This window comes from Hippopotamus amphibius, chromosome 3 (genome assembly GCF_030028045.1).
Source record: "Hippopotamus amphibius kiboko isolate mHipAmp2 chromosome 3, mHipAmp2.hap2, whole genome shotgun sequence".
Taxonomy (NCBI): Eukaryota; Metazoa; Chordata; class Mammalia; order Artiodactyla; family Hippopotamidae; genus Hippopotamus; species Hippopotamus amphibius.
Window position 1 is genome coordinate 54,215,141 of NC_080188.1, and position 12,586 is coordinate 54,227,726.

Here is a 12,586-nt window from a genome sequence, read left to right on the forward strand (position 1 = left end):
CCTCACTTGCATACTATTGTCCAGGTTTTTGGTCTAGCTGCATTTCTACAGCAGCTTTCTTTTGGGTAGTATTTGTCTGATATACCCTTTTGCATCTTTTAACTTTTACTTTTCTGCTCGTGTTTTAGATGTGTGGTTTCCAAAGGGTTGTATAAAGGATTTTTTTTAAAAATTATTTTTTCACTTCTTACACCATTAACCAATAATATTTAATATTCTTTGGAAATTTTGTTGGTTTTTGGTGGTTGTTTTTTCTAATGACTGATTTTATAACTAGTTTATTTTTTATTTTATTTTTTATTTATTTATTTTTTATTTTTTATTTTTTTGGGGGTACACCAGGTTCAATCATCTGTTTTTATACACATATCCCCATATTCCCTCCCTTCCTTGACTCCCCCCCCTTGAGTATCCCCCCACCCTCCCTGCCCCAGTCCTCTAAGGCATCTTCCTTCCTCGAGTTGGACTCCCTTTGTTATACAACAACTTCCCACTGACTATTTTACAGTTGGTAGTATATATATGTCTGTGCTACTCTCTCGCTTCGTCTCAGTTTCCCCTTCACCCCCTGCCCCCTCTCATACCTCGAGTTCTCCAGTCCATTCTCTGTATCTACATCCTTGTTCTTGTCACTGAGTTCATCAGTACTATTTTTAGATTCTGTATATGTGAGTTAGCATACAATATTTGTCCTTCTCTTTCTGACTTACTTCACTCTGTATGACAGATTGTAGTTCTACCCACCTCATTACATATAGCTCCATCTCATCCATTTTTATACCTGAGTAATATTTCATTGTATATATATGCCACATCTTCTGTATCCATTCATTTGTTGATGGGCATTTAGATTGCTTCCATGTCCTGGCTATTGTAAATAGTGCTGCAATAAACATTATGGTACAAGTTTCTTTTGGGATTATGGTTTTCTTTGGGTATATGCCCAGGAGTGGGATTACTGGATCATATGGTTGTTCTATTTGTAGTTTTTTAAGGAACCTCCAAATTGTTTTCCATAGTGGCTGTACCAACTTACATTCCCACCAACAGTGCAGGAGAGTTCCCTTTTCTCCACACCCTCTCCAACATTTGTGGTTTCCAGACTTTGTGATGATGGCCATTCTGATTAATGTGAGGTGATACCTCATTGTGGCTTTGACTTGCATTTCTCTGATGATGAGTGATGTTGAGCATCTTTTCATGTGTTTGTTGGCCATCTGTATGTCTTCTTTGGAGAAATGTCTATTTAGGTCTTCTGCCCATTTGTGGGTTGGGTTATTTGCTTTTTTGGTATGAAGCTTCATGAGCTGCTTGTATATTTTGGAGGTTAATCCTTTGTCCGTTGTTTCATAGGCAATTATTTTTTCCCATTCTGAGGGTTGCCTTTTAGTCTTGTTTATGGTTTCTTTTGCTGTGCAAAAGCTTTTCAGTTTCATGAGGTCCCATTCATTTATTCTTGATTTTATTTCCCTGATTCTAGGAGGTGGGTCAAAAAGGATGTTGCTTTGATGGATGTCATAGAGTGTTCTGCCTATGTTTTCCTCTAGGAGTTTGATAGTGTCTGGCCTTACATGTAGGTCTTTAATCCATTTGGAGTTGATTTTTGTGTATGGTGTTAGGAAGTGTTCTCATTTCATTCTTTTACATGTTGCTGTCCAATTTTCCCAGCACCACTTATTGAAGAGGCTGTCTTTTTTCCATTGTATACTTGTGCCTCCTTTGTCAAAGATAAGGTGCCCATATGTGTTTGGGCTTACTTCTGAGTTCTCTATTCTATTCCATTGATCTTCCTTTCTATTTTTGTGCCAGTACCATACTGTCTTGATCACTATGGCCTTGTAGTATAGTTTGAAGTCAGGAAGCCTGATTCCACCAACTCCATCTTTCCTTCTCAAGATTGCTTTGGCTATTCGGGGTCTTTTGTGTTTCCATACAAATCGTAAGATTTCTTGCTCTAGTTCTGTGAAAAATGCCATTGGTAATCTGATCGGGATTGCATTGAATCTGTAAATTGCTTTGGGTAGTACAGACATTTTCACGATGTTGATTCTTCCAATCCAGGAACATTGTATGTCCCTCCATCTGTTTGTGTCGTCTTTGATTTCTTTCATCAATGTCTTAAAGTTTTCTGCATACAGATCTTTTGCCTCCTTAGGCAGGTTTATTCCTAGGTATTTTATTCTTTTTGTTGCAATGGTGAATGGGAGAGTTTCCTTAATTTCTCTTTCTGCTCTTCCGTTGTTAGTGTATAGGAATGCAAGAGATTTCTGTGCATTAATTTTGTATCCTGCTCCTTTACTAAACTCATCAATTAGTGCTAGCAGTTTTCTGGTAGAGTCTTTAGGGTTTTCTATATATAATATCATGTCATCTGCAAAGAGTGACAATTTTACTTCTTCTTTTCCAATTTGGATTCCTTTGATTTCTTTTTCTTCTCTGATTGCTGTGGCTAACACTTCCAAAACTATGTTGAATAATAGTGGTGAGAGTGGACACCCTTGTCTTGTTCCTGTTCTTAGAGGGAATTCTTCCAGTTTTTCCCCATTGAGAACAATGTTGGCTTTTGGTTTTTCATATATGGCTTTTATGATGTTGAGGTAATTTCCTTCTATGCCCATTTTCTGGAGAGCTTTTATCATAAATGGATGTTGAATTATGTCAAAAGCTTTTTCTGCATCTATTGAAATGATCATATGGTTTTTATCCTTCAATATGTTGATATGATGTATCACGTTGATTGATTTGCATATATTGAAGAATCCTTGCAACCCAGGGATAAACCCCACTTGATCATGGTGTATGATTTTTTTAATGTGCTGTTGGAGTCTGTTAGCTAGTATTTTGTTGAGGATTTTTGCATCTATATTCATCAGTGATATTGGTCTGTAGTTTTCTTTTTTTGTGACATCTTTGCCTGGTTTTGGTATCAGGGTGATGGTAGCCTCATAGAATGAGTTTGGGAGTGCTCCGCCTTCTGCAATATTTTGGAAGAGTTTGAGAAGGATAGGTGTTAACTCTTCTCGAAATGTTTGATAGAATTCACCCGTGAATCCATCTGGTCCTGGGCTTTTGTGTGTTGGGAGATTTTTAATCACTGCCTCCATTCCCGTACTTGTGATTGGTCTGTTCATGGTTTCTATTTCTTCCTGGTTCAGTCTTGGAAGATTGTATTTTTCTAAGAATGTATCCATTTCTTCCAGGTTATCCAATTGATTGGCATATAGTTGCTTGTGGTAGTCTCTCATGATGTTTTGTATTTCTGAGGTGTCCGTTGTGACTTCTCCTTTTTCATTTCTAATTCTGTTGATTTGCATCTTCTCCCTTTTTTTCTTGATGAGTCTGGCTAATGGTTTATCAATTTTGTTAATCTTCTCAAAGAACCAGCTTTTAGTTTTATTTATTTTTCTTATGGTTTCTTTCCTTTCTTTTTCATTTATTTCTGCTCTGATCTTTATGATTTCTTTCCTTCTGCTCCCTTTGGGGTTTCTTTGTTCTTCTTTCTCTAGTTGTTTGAGGTGTAAGGTTAGGTTGTTTATTCGATCATTTTCTTGTTTCTTAAGGTAGGACTGTATTGCTATAAACTTCCCTCTTAGAACTGCTTTTGCTGCATCCCATAGGTTTTGGGTTGTTGTGTTTTCGTTGTCATTTGTTTCTAGATATTTTTTGATTTCCTCTTTGATTTCTGTAGTGATTCCTTGGTTGTTTAAGAGTGAATTGTTTAGCCTCCATGTGTTTGTATTTTTTGCAGTTTTTTTCCTGTAATATCTAGTCTTTGATATTCCTTTGATATCTAGTCTCATGGCGTTGTGGTCTGAGAAGATGCTTGATATGATTTCAATTTTCTTGAATTTGCTGAGGTTTGATTTGTGACCCAAGATGTGATCTATCCTGGAAAATGTTCTGTGTGCACTCGAGAAGAAAGTGTATTCTGTCGTTTTTGGATGGAATGTCCTATAAATATCAATTAAGTCGAGATGGTCTAATGTGTCATTTAAAGCTTGTGTGTCTTTGTTTATTTTTTGTTTGGATGATCTGTCCATTGATGTAAGTGGGGTGTTCAAGTCTCCCACTATTATTGTGTTACTGTCGATGTCCCCTTTTATAGCTCTTAGCATTTGCCTTATGTATTGAGGTGCTCCTATATTGGGGGCATAGATATTTACCATTGTGATATGTTCTTCTTGGATGGATCCCTTGATCATTATGTAGTGTCCTTCCTTGTCTCTTTTAATAGTCTTTACTTTCAAGTCTAATTTGTCTGATATGAGTATTGCTACTCCAGCTTTCTTTTGACTTCCATTTGGATGGAATATCTTTTCCCACCCCTTTACTTTCAGTCTATATGTATCCCTTGGTCTGAAGTGGGTTTCTTGTAGGCAGCAGATAGAAGGGTCTTGTTTTTGTATCCATTCAGCCAGTCTGTGTCTTTTGGTTGGAGCATTTAATCCATTTACATTTAAGGTGATTATTGACATGTGTGTTCCAATGACCATTTTCTGAATTGTTTTGGGTTTGTATTTGTAGGTGTTTTCCTTTTCTTGTGTTTCCTACTTAGAGAAGTTCCTTTAGCACTTGTTGTAAGGCTGGTTTGGTGGTGCTGAATTCTCTGAACTTTTGCTTGTCTGGAAAGCTTTTGATTTCTCCCTCAAATCTGAATGAGATTCTTGCTGGGTAGAGTATTCTTGGCTGTAGGTTTCTCTCTTTCAGCACTTTCAGTATATCCTGCCATTCCCTTCTGGCCTGCAGAGTTTCTGTAGAAAGGTCAGCTGTTATCCTTATGGGTTTTCCCTTATATGTTGTTTGTTGCTTTTCTCTTGCTGCTTTTAATATTTTTTCTTTGTGTTTAGTTGTCGTTCGTTTGATTAATATGTGTCTTGGTGTATTTCTCCTTGGGTTTATTCTGTATGGGACTCTCTGTGCTTCTTGGACTTGGTGAATTATTTCCTTTCCCATGTTGGGGAAGTTTTCCACTAGAACCTCTTCAAATATTTTCTCAGACCCTTTCTTGTTTTCTTCTTCTTCTGGGATGCCTATAATTCGAATGTTGGTACGTTTAAGGTTATCACTGAGGTCTCTGAGACTGTCTTCTAATCTTTTTATTATTTTTTCTTTTTCCTGCTCTGTGGCATTTATTTCCCCCATTCTATCTTCCAACTCACTTATTCGTTCTTCTGCCTCAGTCATTCTGCTGGTTAGAGCATCTAGAGTATTTTTAATTTCGGTTATTTTGTTATCCATTGCTGTTTGTTTTTCTGAGTTCTTATGAACTGTTTCTTGTACTTTCTCTATTTTGTTATCGAGATTTTGTATCATTTTTACTATCATTACACTAAATTCTTTTTCAGGCATTTTTCCTATTTCCTCCTCATTTATTTGGTCTTGTGGGGTTTTTTCCTGCTCCTTTGCCTGCATGGTGTTTCTTTGTTTCCTCATGGTTGTCCAAACTTTTGGGGTTGCTTGTCCTGGCGATAGAGGTGTTTATAGAAGACTGTCCAAGCCTCAGACTAATGTCCAAGTATTGGATTAAACGAATATTAAGTCTAGGAAACACACGCATGTATAAGACACACAATTACTGAATCCGTTAGGACATAAGGCTCTAGAAAGACCTGACAGAACCCCAGTGTGCTATCAGATATTCAAAGAGAAACCCAACAGAAATTGACAACTGAAACAGAACAAATCAGAGACAAAAGCAAAAGCAAACAAGCAACAAATAACACCCTACACATACAAACATCAATCCAGGGAGATTTTGCAAGCTAGGATCAAATATAGAAAAGAGCTGGAGTACCACCAGAGAGAATAGAGATTCTCAGAATGTAATTAGACAACTGTACTAAGAACTAAGATAAAGACAAAAGCCTAATATTAAATACCAAGGCAGTGCGTCATCTGGAGAATAGAGCAAGGAGTCTGAGCAGACTGATAGTGTTGCTTATAAGTATGTTAAGATAAAATAAACTTAAAAAGGCTGGAAGAAAGGGGAACAGAAGAGCGTAATGTGGTTGGAAATATGCAAAGAAAAGGAAAGGAATAGAAATGTATAAAAGATAGGGATGAAAGGAAAGTATGAGAGATATATTGTCCGTATTACCAAAAACTTAGCTAGATATAGAAGTATATAAAAAGGCAAAAAAAAAAAAAAAAAAAGAAAAAGAATAAAAAATATCATTAAAAAATTATGTTATAAAACTTGTAGATCCCTTAGGGCTAAGATCGTATTTAATAAATCCAAAAAAAAAAAAAGAGAGAGAGAGAGAAAGAAAAAAAAAAAAATCCAGAACTGATCCCAGAATGGACCAGTTCAATAGGTATTGATACTACTATTTCTGTTTCCTTAGCGTCTCAGCTATAAGTGTCCTTCTCCTTGCCTTGGGTTTTTTTTTTGCGTTATTCTGTGACCAGCAGAGGTTCCTTTATTGTTCATCTGTAAGCGTCAGTGTGTGGGGAGGGAGAGGGTACAATAGTGGCTCCTTCTCCTGGGAGTGAGCGAGCAGTGGCGCACTGTTGCTTCTGTCAGGCTTGGAGGTGCCTGCTGCAGAGGGCGCTGGTGGCTCAGGCGTAAACAGAAAGTCTTAGAGTTGGGCCTCTCTCCGGGTTTTTTTCTTTTTGATGCTGTTGTTTTTTTTTTTTTTTTTTCTCTCAGCAGCCTCCCTGCTGCTGGCGTTGCAAGGGGTTTTAATCTAGCCCCACCCGAGTGCCTGAGGGTGCTCGTTATCCCTGAGCGCCTTAGGTGGCCCGCAGGGCATCTCTCCACTGCCTGTTGCAGAGGTGCGGAAAGAGAGGGAGAGGCTATGCGCGCGGCTCCTCCCCCCCGCCCGGGAGCCTGCAGCTTCCAGCCGCCATCATGGCCGGGCAGCTCTCAGGGACGGGCACTCCTCTCCGCGGACCTCCTCCCTCCTGTCCTCTCGGTCCGTCACCCTACCGGCAACAATGTTTCTCCCCCTGAACCAGCTCTCCGGTTCCCACGCTCCCGCTCCCGGACCCTCCGTTCAGCCGCGGATCGATGTCTCGGTCCGGGAACGCTGAGCTGCGCTGCGCTGCGCTGCGGCCCCTCCATATGTTTCTCACTCCCTCCCGTCTGCCACAGCTCCGCCGCTTCACCCTCTTTGAGCCCTCGTAGATGCCTCCCTACCGGCTATGTTGGGCTCCCCGCAGCCCTTTCTGGTGTCCGAGGCCGTCTGCTGGTGTTCAGCTGGTTCTCTGTGGGAATGACTGCGTCCTTCCGTGCATTCCCAATGCATCTGTGGAGAGGGATGCACTCCACGTCTCTCTACTTCGCCGCCATCTTTTCTCTCCCTAGTTTATTTTTAATTATCTCTTTCTTTTAATAGTATCTACTGACTTCTTACAAGAGCAATTACAAACTTAGTACATTTCCAGTTACTACATCCTTTTCTTCCTCTCTTCTAATACCTGGTTTTGATCAATTATATTATTTTACTAGTTTTTTACTTTATATTTTTACATGTGCTTTTACCATGATTAGTTGATTTCTCAGTTTTATCTATTGATTCCTGGCTTAAAAAAAGTTTTCTCCATTCATCTTTTGATTGGTTGAAGTTCCTTCTCTAGTAGTTTCTTCAACAAAGACTCATGGGATTGTATTCCTTGAGTTCTTGAATGTTAAAATGTTTACCTATTGCCTTTTTCTTGAACCCAAGTAAAAGAATAAAATATTTGAATCACATGACCTTTTCTCAAGGAATTAAAATCATTACTCCACCATCTTTTAGCATTTCTTGTTGCTGTTGTTAATGTTGTTTTTGGACGATCTGGTATTTTTCTCCTTCTAGATGACTTGATCTATTTCCTGGATGCTTAAAAGAGTCTTTTCAATTTTTATTGAACTTTGACATCCAGTAATTTTACCTGGATATTTATCATGTTAATCATTGTGGCAGATATTGTAGATTGCTTCATAAAATTCCATCCCAGGTCTCTTTAAGCATTCCATCTATGAGAGATTGCATATTCTAGAATTCCCTGAAGCTCAGGTTCTGCATGTGATTTAGCTACCACCAAGGACCCATCTGAGATTTGAAAAGTGGAAGAGGACAAAGTTTATTCTGCTGCTGGCATTTTTGCTGGAAAACCCAGTAGTTCAGGCATTTGCTTATTCTTTAGCTCTAGTACCAGACATGCCAGTGGAATAACCATTTGGTTGGCAGGGATCATGGCTGACTGCATGTGCTAATAGCACCAACAGTTATGGTAGTGACTTCCTATTATGGATGAAACATTTGGGTCCACCCTCAAATTTGTATTTGAAATCCTAACCCCTAATATGATAGCTTTGGAGATGGGCCTTTTGGGAGTTGGTTAGGTAGTGAAGGTGAAGCCCTGAAGAATGGCCTTATTGCCCTTATAAAAGAGACCGTAAAGAGCTCCCTTGATCCTTCTGCCTTGTGGGGACACAGTGAGAAGATAGCTGTCCATGAACCATGAAGCATACTACCAAGAGACACAGAAACTGCCAGTATCTTGATCTTGAAATTCCCAGCCTCCAGAACTGTGTTTGGAGGTTTAAGTCACTCAGTATATGGTGTTTTTGTTATGGCATCCCAAATGGACTAAACACTTCTTGATCTCTGGATCAGGGCAAAGGCAGTATGTAGACTAGTGTCCACACACCAGGCAGCTCCTTCATGAATTCTCAATTTTTTGATTATGGTAGAAGTTGCAGCCTCCTTGATGGGCCAGTTCTGTGGTGTACTCTGGAAGTTATCCCTGAAAGGTCAGACTAGAGACTATTCTTCTATTATCCTTTTAATTTTTATATAAGGAGATAATCTCCATGTATTAAATTATTCTTAAAAGAGCCAGAGTGTTTAACGTTATCTGCAGTTGAACCTGTTTGATATAATTACCTGTGTCATATTTCCCTGGGATTTGGTGTGGTCTTTTAGTCTGTTGAAGAGTCAAGTCTTATTCTTGGGAAGTTTTCTTGAATTAAATTGATATATATTCTTTCTGTACTTTTTCTTTCTTTTTTTTTTTTTTTTTTTTTTTTTTTAGGTTTCAGTTCTTCAAAGACACCAATTATCAATACACTGGATTATTCTTATCTCTTTTAAACATAACTTTTCCTCTCTAACCTGTTTTAACTATTTGTTCACTTTTATTTCATTTTGCTTATTTTTATCCTATCTTCCATGTCCTTTACTCTTTTTTAGCAGTTTCTACTATTCTTTGTACTGCTTTCAATGTGGTCTGCATTTTTGTGATTTTTTTTCTTTTTACTTTTTTTCTGAGGTCTGCTAGCTCATGTTCATGTTCTTTTGGCTTTTCATGTCTTCCTTGAACTGTTATATTTCTGTTTTGAGCTCTTGTTTTGATATGCTATTGAACTTTTTAAACTTTGGGCAATATATATTTGGTTATGTAATATCTAAGATATTTTTTGAGTGTTTCTTTGTCATTATTTTAAAAATGTCTTTCTTCTTTTTCTTGTTCTATTTTTGTATAGATTCTGTGTTGATTATTTTAAAAAAATTCTCTATTTTAAAAAGTGTTGGATTTTTCTTGGAAACACTATTTTCAGGAGTACCGGGTAGAGGACTGGGAAGGACAGCATTCCTGATTCACCACATAGATTGTGTATATGCCTTCTTCCAGACCTGATTGCTCCCCAGCTAGTGGAGATCAGCAGCTGTAGGTCTGCTTACAACACAGTCTATCTTCCATCTCTCTCACTGACATATGGCTTTCAAAAAATATCTGTGCTCATGTGACTTCTCATTTATTTTCTTTTTACCTGCTTCTGTTTGTTATCAAGGGACATTTTCACCGCCAGCCTTCACTCCCTGTTTCTATTGATCCAAATGTGGGAATGTTAGTTTTTCTTCCTTAGGTAAGCTGTTCTGTGGGGTTTTGTTTGAAATTCACAGCCATACACATTTTTTCTTATATTCATTCAGCACTCCTAACAGCTTCCTCGATTTTAGCAGCCATCCTCACATATTGTGGTTTAGGGTCGCAGGTTTCTCCTCGTTTTGTAGAAAGTGGTATTTATATTTCTGGTTTTTATTCTCCTACTTTTGCAGTGGTCTGTGGAAGTTTTGATTAGATTTAAGAGCTGTGTACTCTCTGTGTTGTAAGAGTAATACATTAGGTAAGGTGTGATCATAAAGACTGGAAATGAAACTAGCTTTGAAACACATGCACTAAAATCCATCTTATTATGTATAAAGTATTTGTCCTATAATGTAACAGAATTTGGGGAATGGTGAGACATGTTAAGTTTATATTCTCTTCTTTCTCTCCTTCTTTCTTTTGGGCTTTAGGTGCTCAGGATTGATTTGATCAGACTCCTCATTTTGTGGCACACTGTGATCATCTGTCCAACCACGACTCTCTTTCGTTTTATTTCATAATTTTCCCTTTGATTCATGATTCCCTCTCCAATTCCTCTTCCTTGCTCTGCCAGCATTCGCTCTATATATTCAATCACCCTTATATAGTTTTAAATATCTGTGTATACTCTAAAAATATATGGTGTTATTTTGTGGCTATTTGCTCATTAATTTGCTTTAATGCTAGTGTGCTATAAATCTCATTTTGTTTCTTGCATTTTTGCCAAAGATTTAACTTTTCACATCTATTCATGTTGCTCTGTTTATGTTGTCTACCTTCTGACTGCTGCCAGTATCTACTGCATGCATTTACTTCAATTTACTTACACATTCCCCTAGTGGTGAGTCCTTAGGTTATAACTCTTTGCTGCCATAAGTAACAATCCAATGAGTGTATTTGTATTTGTCCTCATTTGGAACTTGAATATCGTATAGTCAAGATAGCACAAGTCATTTAGAATGGTTGTAGCTTAAATTTAGGGATAATATGTACATAATGAGAACAGAGTAGGCACGTGGTAAATAGTAGTGATTATTACTACTTTACATTTATCCGTAAAGTGAGGAGTATAGATAACTTCATCTCTAAGTTACAATTCTGAGTCTCTGGCATGAAACATGCTAACTGCAGTTACTCCAGCAATGTATTTTGTACACACATACATACACTGAAGGTTCAGGCAGGATTGTTTCTATATCAGAAGAAAAATCTGACCATGTTGAGAGGAGTGGTTGGTTGTTATTTTTTCCCATGAGAAGTTCACAGTCCTTCATTAATCTAATTTTTGGTTGTTCACTCAGTTGAAATTAAAATAATGACATACAATGCTAGTACTTAAAGAGCTTTCTAAGTCTCTGCTTTATTTAAGAAATAGAACAGTACATTAATGCTAATGTCCCATTACAAAAAATACTATCATTTTTCATTTTTTAAAAATATATAGCATATGAAATTCATACATTTAAAAATATTACATGTAGACACATGGGCTCTGTTTTCTGCTTTATAGTAGAGGGGATGAGTGAGAGTTGTTCTTAATTAATCAAGACCTTGCTCCAGGGGTTGAACTTCCAGGCAATGCCACTGCCTGATGGATCCTGAACATTTGTTTTCTCCAGGTCTTGGCTGAGTGCATATAAAAAGAGAAAGAGCACTGGACTTGGAGGAAAAAAACCAAGGTCTGAAATTTGACTTTGCCAGTAACTAACTACGTGACAATGGGATGAACCACTTAAGTTCTTAGAGCCTCAATTTTTCTCATCTGTAAAATGGGGATAATTCTTGATAATCTCACAGGGCAATGGGGCTCAAGCAAATCATCTAAGTCTTTGGACCTCTCATGTTTTGCAATTTGAAGAAAACTTGGATTAATCTTTCAAAGTGTTATTTTAATGCAAGAATTCTAGAAACCACATTATCTGTAAGAAGGTATTATATGTGAAAGTGATTGCAAAGCTGAAAAATGCTACACAAAAGGGATGTTGTAAACATTTAGGTCCTCAAGGCATGGTTAGTTCTCTTTGCCTTTTGTTATGTAATTCATCCTGCAGCATCACACAGCACAGACCATGTAAATGCCAAGTAAATAGATTGCTCAAAGTACTCGGTTATGCTGGGAAAAGCCTTGATGGTGGCTTAAGGAAGGTTTTTATTCACTTATTAATCATTTCATATCATTTACATTTTGGTTCTATACCTGGTATTGCCATGAATCTTCTCTGAACAGCTCTTGTACTTCCTGGTTTTACTTTTTGAACCAGAATAAAAAATAATTGTAGCAGACAGTTAATAAATATTTATAAATCGAATGGTTTCGATTTCTTTTTTTCACTCATTGGAACTTAGGGTAGTCCCACTTTGAGACCTATTGGTGTTAAAGATGCATATCAGTTATTAAGCGTCATCCATCCATCCATTCATTTAACGTTGATTGAGTACCTATCACGTATAAGCACTGTGCTAGGTTCTGTGTATCAGTGATGAATAAGAAAAGGTCTCCATTTCCTGAGCTCACAGGCTAGTGGGGAGACATATGTATATTTACAATGCAGTGTACTAATTGATATAAATATACTTAGGTATAAAATAGCAAAGACATCCATTTGAGGAGCACTAATAATCTGGGAAAGCCAGGGAAGACTTTCAAGTAGAGATGAAGTCTCTTTGTGTATTGAGAGTTAAACTGGAGTGTAACTAACAGAATGGTGGAGGAAGGACAATTTCATTA